Raw genomic sequence first — 8,285 nt, 5'->3', positions numbered from 1 at the left:
ACCTGCACCTCCACACATATCATTTACTGCTTCCGCTGCACCCGATGTGGCTTCCTCTATATTGGGGAGACAGGCCGCCTACTTGAGGAACGTTCCAGAGAACACCTGTGGTACACCCGGACCAACACCCCGTGGATCAACACTTCAACTTCCCCTCCCACTCCACCAAGGACATGCAGGTCCTTGGACTCCTCCATCGCCAGACCCATAGCAACACGACGACTGGAGGAAGAGCGCATCACCTTCCGCATAGGAACCCTCCAACCACAAGGGATGAACTCAGATTTCTCCAGTTTCCTCATTACCCCTCACTCCACCTGAGGAATGCAATCTCCAAGGTTACACAGCATCCTGGCTTGAATCAATATCATTGTCCCTTCACTTCACTTGTTTAGGATTCTGTGGCTCTCTTTGAAACATATCAGTTAGTGTCCCTGCACCACGAGGATCACTGGGGTTCACCACCATATTCTGAATGGAAATTAGACATAGGAAATAAATGCTGGTCTTGTTAACGGAATTCACCTTACAAGAACAACTGACAGGAATCTGCTCAATTAACGGCATCCATTCTAACCTGTCTGATTTCTAACGCCGTTTTAATGAGGCTTTTCCTTTGACCTAAGCATCTGATCTTTCTGTAACTCCATGAAACTTCCACGAGCGCTTTTGCAGTGCTGATTAAAAATCACATTTGCAAGGTGTGCTCATCATTCTGAAAGGGACAGCCTTTTTGCACTTGAGAATGCTTTCATTATTTGTCAGTATCTAAAGGCAATAGCTACAAAGAAACTAAGATCAGGAGTAAGTGATTGGACAACTTGAACCAAGTCTGCCATGTGATAAGATCATGGATGATCTGATTGTGGCTATGCCCTATAACTTTAATTCATAATTCATAGCCGATAAACTGTCTGACTCAATCTTAGAATATTCATTGTCTTACGTTTCATCACTCTCTGGGAGGGATGTTCCCACAGACGCAGAACCCTTTGAGATGGTTAAAACAATCACAAACTCCTTCACTGGGATATTCTCCAGTTTCCAGGAGTCCATCCATTTCTGGAAATCTCTCGCACAAATTGAAATATTGTTTCAGCATTCAACTTGAATAGACTACTCAGAATATTATGGGTTTAAAAGGGATCATGCGTCATTTGCCTAAACCCCAACTGATCCAAGGCCAATCTGACAATGTTCTTTCAGAGATAAATGCTCCTCACAGGAATCAGTTGAGTGAATCTTCTCTGGACTGCTTTTCATGTCATTGGGCCCTCAGCTCTCCTAATGTGGTCTCACCGTACCCTACAAAAGTGTAGGATATCTTCCCTACTCCTGAATGTATTCTCTTTCAAAAGGTTTGAAAATTTATATCGCCTCCCTATGATGTGCACGCAACGTGTTTTTTTTTGTTATCCAGGTGTCTGATTCCTCTGTGCCTCAGCTTTGCAATCTCTCCATTGGATTAATGCACCGTTTTTCATTCAAATCACCAATCTATTCAAACACAGACACATATTTCCTGCTATGCCCCATATACCAATATATCATTCACTTGACCCACTTCGAACTCTCTATAATATAATGAAGTGGAGGTCAACATCCATCTGATAATTAAAAGCAATGCACCCAGCGAAGAGAGTGTGACAAGTGATGTAACCCACTTCCTTTTTGACAACCCAGTTTGTTATAAAGGAATGGTTCAATGAAATGGAATCCTTTCACGCATTTTGTAATTAACAAGTACTATTTGATTGTCTAAGGGTGACACCGTGGCTCAGGGGCTAGCACTGCTGCCTCATAGTGCCAAAGACCCAGGCTTGATTCCAACCTCGGGCAACTGTCTATGTGTAGTTATCACATTCTACTCGTGTCTGCGCGGGGTCAAACACGTGCTCCTGTTTCCTCTCACAATCAATGATGTGCAGGTTACTTGAATTGAGCATGCCAAATTGCCCATAGTATTCACGGATGTGGAGGTTAGGTGCGTTAGTCAGGGGTAAATATAGTCAACAGTGTAGAGGATTGCATCTGAGTGGTTTACTCTTTGGAGGGCCTGTTCGTCCGAAGGGCCTGTTTCCCTACTCTATGTATTCTATGATTCTAACTTGAACAGTGAACAAATCACTAACAAACTGAACGAGCAGTCTGTAACTAATTACGTTTTCCGGAAAAAAAAACAAGATTTTCATGATATGCAGTTTCATTAATGCGGATTCCACTCATAAATCCAGTAGTACTAAGAGTAAAATTAAAACTTAGTTTCTCAAAGTTCATCCAGAATGGAATCTCTTGAAATTTCTGTATCTTATTCCGTCGTCTTTCTCTGCCTGAAATGCCTTCTCAGTTGTTTTCTGGTTTCAAGAATATTTGCTCAGCGTGTTGTGTACCTTTATTGATGGATAGAGGTTTTTAGGCAGGGCATGGAGATTTTTTGTGAGACCCCAATATTTCTTTCACAGATGACACTTCCCTGTCATCGTTTTTTTCAGCTAGCAGTGGACTCCCCCCCTCTGTCCAATTGCCTCTCTGTTATATATATCTCCTTGACACAATAAATTCTTAGTATATGATTAGTTTCATATTGTTAACGCAAAAATGGTTCCTAATCTCCAAGTGCCGTTTGAAGTTAATTGGCAGCATTTGAACTGTTGCCTGGATAAAAATGCTGCTTGGGCCTGCTAACTGAACGGGTTTGATCCATTCTTTCAATTTGGGCACCTGTAAACTGCTTACCACAGACATTTGTTCTTCTGTTGAATCACCAAAAAGCACCTTACCTTGTTAAAAGTCATCATGGTATTGCCAAAAATTTTGCAAGTTCGCCGCTTTCACTAACCAATAGACTGATATGCACACTGATACCTCCACCTCTATAATAATAGCCCGATCAAAAAATCCTGATGAAGATTTTTTTTAAAACTCTTATTTCAAAACCAGGCAGCTGTCGAATCTTCTCGATATTCCTTTCTTATTATTGGGGATTCTGCTTCCCAGGTCTTTGGTTGATAAAGGTCCCTGTCAGATTAGATTAGATTACTTACAGTATGGAAACAGGCCCTTCGGCCCAACAAGTCCACACCGCCCCGCCGAAGCGAAACTCACCCATACCCCTACATTTACCCCAGCACCTAACACCTGACCTGCACATCTTTGGACTATGGGAGGAAACCCACGCAGACACGGGGAGAATATGCAAACTCCACACAGTCAGTCGCCTGAGGCGGGAATTGAACCCAGTCTCTGGCGCTGTGAGGCAGCAGTGCTAACCACTGTGCCACCGTGCCGCCCTTGAGAGCAGATCTTTCTGCTGCCAGGCTGGACTTGTTAGCGGCTTGCTGCTCTTTGCAGCTCTGGCCAACTGTTCAAAATGTTTGATATTTATACCTTCAAAAATTGGATTGTTTTATTGGTTTTATTATTGTACAAACACTAAATACAAACTTGATTAGCATTTGGCGTCTTGGCACATTATTTAAACTGATTGGCTGAATTTAAATTTGAATTTGTTTCATAACAACCCAGATAATGCTAGCTGTTTGACCAAATATTACATTTTTAATTTTTCCACTACTCTGGCCAGCCTTTCAAATCTCTTGAAGGTATATACACTTAAAGATTCATAACACTATCCACCCTATCTAACCCTCTGATTATCTTTTCTAGATCAATTCAGACAGCTCTCATCCTTCTTCTCTCGAATGAAAACAGCGACAACTACCTCAGACTTTCCTTATAAGACCTTCTCTCAAAAACAGGCAACATCCTTGTAAATCTCTTTTGCACCCTTTCCAAACGTTCCACGTCCTTCCTGTAATGTAGCAAGCAGAAATATACAGTCCTCCAAGTGCGGCCACATCGGATTTTTGTGCCCCTGCAGTATGATCATGTGGCTCCAAAATTCTATCCCTCTTCCAATAAAAGCTAACATACTCTACGCCTTCTTAACAAGCCTATTAAACAGATTGGCAACTTTCAGTGATCTACGTACATTGACACCGAGATCTCTCTGCTCGTGGACACTGCCAAGAATCTTACCATTGGCCCAGTACTCTTTATTCATTTTGCTACTTCCAAAATGAATCACCTCACACTCTTGCACATTAACCTGAAGTTGCCACCTCTCAGCCCAGCTCTGTAGCTTATCTATGTCCCTCTGTAACCTGCAACATCGTTCAGCACTATCCACACTTCACCAACCTTAGTATCATCATTAAATTTACTACCACATCATTTTATGCCCTCATCTAGGTAATTTATTAAAATGACAAACAGCAGTAATCCCAACAAGGTCCTCTGTAGGAACTATAGTTTTTAGTGTAGTCTGTGAAAACAGAAAACATTGCTTTTGTGCCTTTGCCATTTTTGAGTTTTTCATCGTTATTTTGTCAGTTTCATCCTGCAAAGAGCCATCACTTAGTTTCACTCTGCGATTCTTTTTTATGTACTAGTGAAAGCTACAGGTATCAGTATTTATATTTCCGTTCATTTCTTGTCATAGCTTCTTTTAATGTTGTGTGTTAACCCTTTGCTGATTTTTTTTTGTTTGTTTTCATCAATTCACAGGAAGTGGGTATTGTTGCGTAGGCCAGCATTTATTGCTCATCCTTGATTTCCCAGAGGGCAGTTAGGAGTTATCTACATTGATGTGGGTCCGGAGTCACATATCGGTCAGACCAGGTAAGGATGGCAGTTTCCTTCCACATAGGACATTAGTGAAACAGGTGAGCTTCTTCTGACAATCTACTCATGTTCACCATCAGTTTGGTAAAAACAATGACTGCAGATGCTTAAAAATACATACTGGATTAGTGGTGCTGGAAGAGCCCAGCAGTTCAGGCAGCATCCAACGAGCAGCGAAATCGACGTTTCGGGCAAAAGCCCTTCATCAGGAATAAAGGCAGCGAGCCTGAAGCATGGAGAGATAAGCTAGAGGAGGGTGGGGGTGGGGAGAGAGTAGCATAGAGTATAAAGGGTGAGTGGGGGAACGAGATGAAGGTGATAGGTCAAGGAGGAGAGGGTGGACCGGATAGGTGGAAACGAAGATAGGCAGGTCGGACTAGTCAAGGAGACAGTAAGTGAGCTGGAAGTTTGAAATTAGGATGAGGTGGGGGAAGGGGAAATGAGGAAACTGTTGAAGTCCACATTGATGCCCTGGGGTTGAAGTGTTCCGAGGTGGAAGATGAGGCATTCTTCCTCCAGGCGTCTGGTGGTGAAGGAGGCCCAGGACCTCCATGTCCTCGGCAGAGTGGGAGGGGGAGTTGAAATGTTGGGCCACGGGGCGGTTTGGTTGATTGGTGCGGGTGTCTCGGAGATGTTCCCTAAATCGCTCTGCTAGGAGGCGCACAGTCTCCCCAATGTAGAGGAGACCACATCGGGAGCAACGGATACAATAAATGATATTAGTGGATGTGCAGGTGAAACTTTGATGGATGTGGAAGGCTCCTTTAGGGCCTTGGATAGAGGTGAGTGAGGAGGTGTGGGCACAGGTTTTACAGTTCCTGCGGTGGCAGGGGTAAGTGCCAGAATGGGAGGGTGGGTCGTAGGGGGGTGTGGACCTGACCAGGTAGTCACGGAGGGAACGGTCTTTGTGGAAGGTGGAAAGGAGTGGGGAAGGAAACATATCCCTGGTGGTGGGGTCTTTTGGAGGTGGCGGAAATGTCGGTGGATGATTTGGTTGATGCGAAGGTTTGTAGGGTGGAAGGTGAGCACCAGGGGCGTTCTGTCCTTGTTACGGTTGGAGGGGTGGGGTCTGAGGGCGGAGGTGCGGGATGTGGACGAGATGCGTTGGAGGGCATCTTTAACCACGTGGGAAGGGAAATTGCGGTCTCTAAAGAAGGAGGCCATCTGGTGTGTCCTATGGTGGAACTGGTCCTCCTGGGAGCAGATACGGCGGAGGCGGAGAAATTGGGAATACGGGATGGCATTTTTGCAAGAGATAGGGTGGGAGGAGGTGTAATCCAGGTAGCTATGGGAGTCAGTGGGTTTGTAAAAAATGTCAGTGTCAAGTCGGTCGTCACTAATGGAGATGGAGAGGTCCAGGAAGGGGAGGGAGGTGTCAGAGATAGTCCAGGTAAATTTAAGGTCAGGGTGGAATGTGTTGGTGAAGTTGATGAATTGCTCAACCTCCTCCCGGGAGCACGAGGTGGCGCCAATGCAGTAATCAATGTAGCGGAGGAAGAGGTGGGGAGTGGTGCCGGTGTAATTACGGAAGATCAACTGTTCTACGTAGCCAACAAAGAGACAGGCATAGCTGGGGCCTGGACTATCTCTGACACCTCGCTCCCCTTCCTGGACCTCTCCATCTCCATTAGTGACGACCGACTTGACACTGACATTTTTTACAAACCCACTGACTCCCACAGCTACCTGGATTACACCTCCTCCCACCCTATCTCTTGCAAAAATGCCATCCCGTATTCCTAATTTCTCCGCCTCCGCCGTATCTGCTCCCAGGAGGACCAGTTCCACCATAGGACACACCAGATGGCCTCCTTCTTTAGAGATCGCCATTTCCCTTCCCACGTGGTTAAAGATGCCCTCCAACGCATCTCGTCCACATCCCGCACCTCCGCCCTCAGACCCCACCCCTCCAACCGTAACAAGGACAGAACGCCCCTGGTGCTCACCTTCCACCCTACAAACCTTCGCATCAACCAAATCATCCACCGACATTTCCGCCACCTCCAAAAGACCCCACCACCAGGGATATGTTTCCCTCCCCACCCCTTTCCGCCTTCCACAAAGACCGTTCCCTCCGTGACTACCTGGTCAAGTCCACACCACCCTACGACCCACCCTCCCATTCTGGCACTTACCCCTGCCACCGCAGGAACTGTAAAACCTGTGCCCACACCTCCTCACTCACCTCTATCCAAGGCCCTAAAGGAGCCTTCCACATCCATCAAAGTTTCACCTGCACATCCACTAATATCATTTATTGTATCCGTTGCTCCCGATGTGGTCTCCTCTACATTGGGGAGACTGGGCGCCTCCTAGCAGAGCGATTTAGGGAACATCTCCGAGACACCCGCACCAATCAACCAAACCGCCCCGTGGCCCAACATTTCAACTCCCCCTCCCACTCTGCCGAGGACATGGAGGTCCTGGGCCTCCTTCACCGCCGCTCCCTCACCACCAGACGCCTGGAGGAAGAACGCCTCATCTTCCGCCTCGGAACACTTCAACCCCAGGGCATCAATGTGGACTTCAACAGTTTCCTCATTTCCCCTTCCCCCACCTCATCCTAGTTTCAAACTTCCAGCTCACTTACTGTCTCCTTGACTTGTCCGACCTGACTATCTTCTTTTCCACCTATCCGCTCCACCCTCTCCTCCTTGACCTATCACCTTCATCTCCTCCCCCACTCACCCATTGTACTCTATGCTACTCTCTCCCCACCCCACCCTCCTCTAGCTTATCTCTCCATGCTTCGGGCTCAGTGCCTTTATTCCTGCTGAAGGGCTTTTGCCCGAAACGTCGATTTCGCTGCTCGTTGGATGCTGCCTGAACGGCTGTGCTCTTCCAGCACCACTAATCCAGTACTCACCATCAGTTTGTTAATCCCAAATTTGAATTCAAATTCCACCATCTGCCATGGCAGGATTCGACCCCAGCTCACCAGAACATTGTCTGGGTCTCTCGATGAGCAGTTTAGCTGTAATGCACTAGGCCACCGCCTTACCCAATCTCCCGGAGCATGACTAACTTGTGCAGTATGATTTGCCCTAGTTTTTGCCCTCATGTTGTCGTTGAATTCCTTATCAAGACATGGATAAATTTTCTCTGTCATGCAATTCCTCTTCTCTCACAAATATACTTTAATTGAGAGGCATTTAGTATCCCCTTAAGTATTTGCCAAATTTCTTCATCTGTCCTGCCTTTGACTGTTCCCCCACACCCCACCAACACCTTCCTTAGGCCACTGTAAGTATCATTACCCTACACTAAGGCTCTCGTATGTGACTCTGTCCTCACTCTTTCAATCTAAATTTGAAACTACAGCATGTTGTGGTCATTCTTTTCAAGAGGATCCTTTCCTGCAAGATCGTTTTTCATTCCTTGCTTATATCAAAACTAAAGTACCCTGCTCTCTGGTTGGTTCCATGACATGTGTTCTTAGAAACTATCCTTCATATACTCTACGATTTGTTCTTGGAGCCTACCCTTTGCCAAGTTGATTAATTGATTCAATATGCACGTGTATCCCACCGTTGTTATCTTGTCACGAACCTTCATCATTTCCGACCTCAGAAGTATTTTAGGGAGACGGTGGCTGAAAATTA

Source organism: Chiloscyllium punctatum, chromosome 23 (genome assembly GCF_047496795.1).
Source record: "Chiloscyllium punctatum isolate Juve2018m chromosome 23, sChiPun1.3, whole genome shotgun sequence".
Taxonomy (NCBI): domain Eukaryota; kingdom Metazoa; phylum Chordata; class Chondrichthyes; order Orectolobiformes; family Hemiscylliidae; genus Chiloscyllium; species Chiloscyllium punctatum.
The sequence above is the reverse complement of the archived record's forward strand: the minus strand, read 5'-3'. Positions refer to the sequence as shown.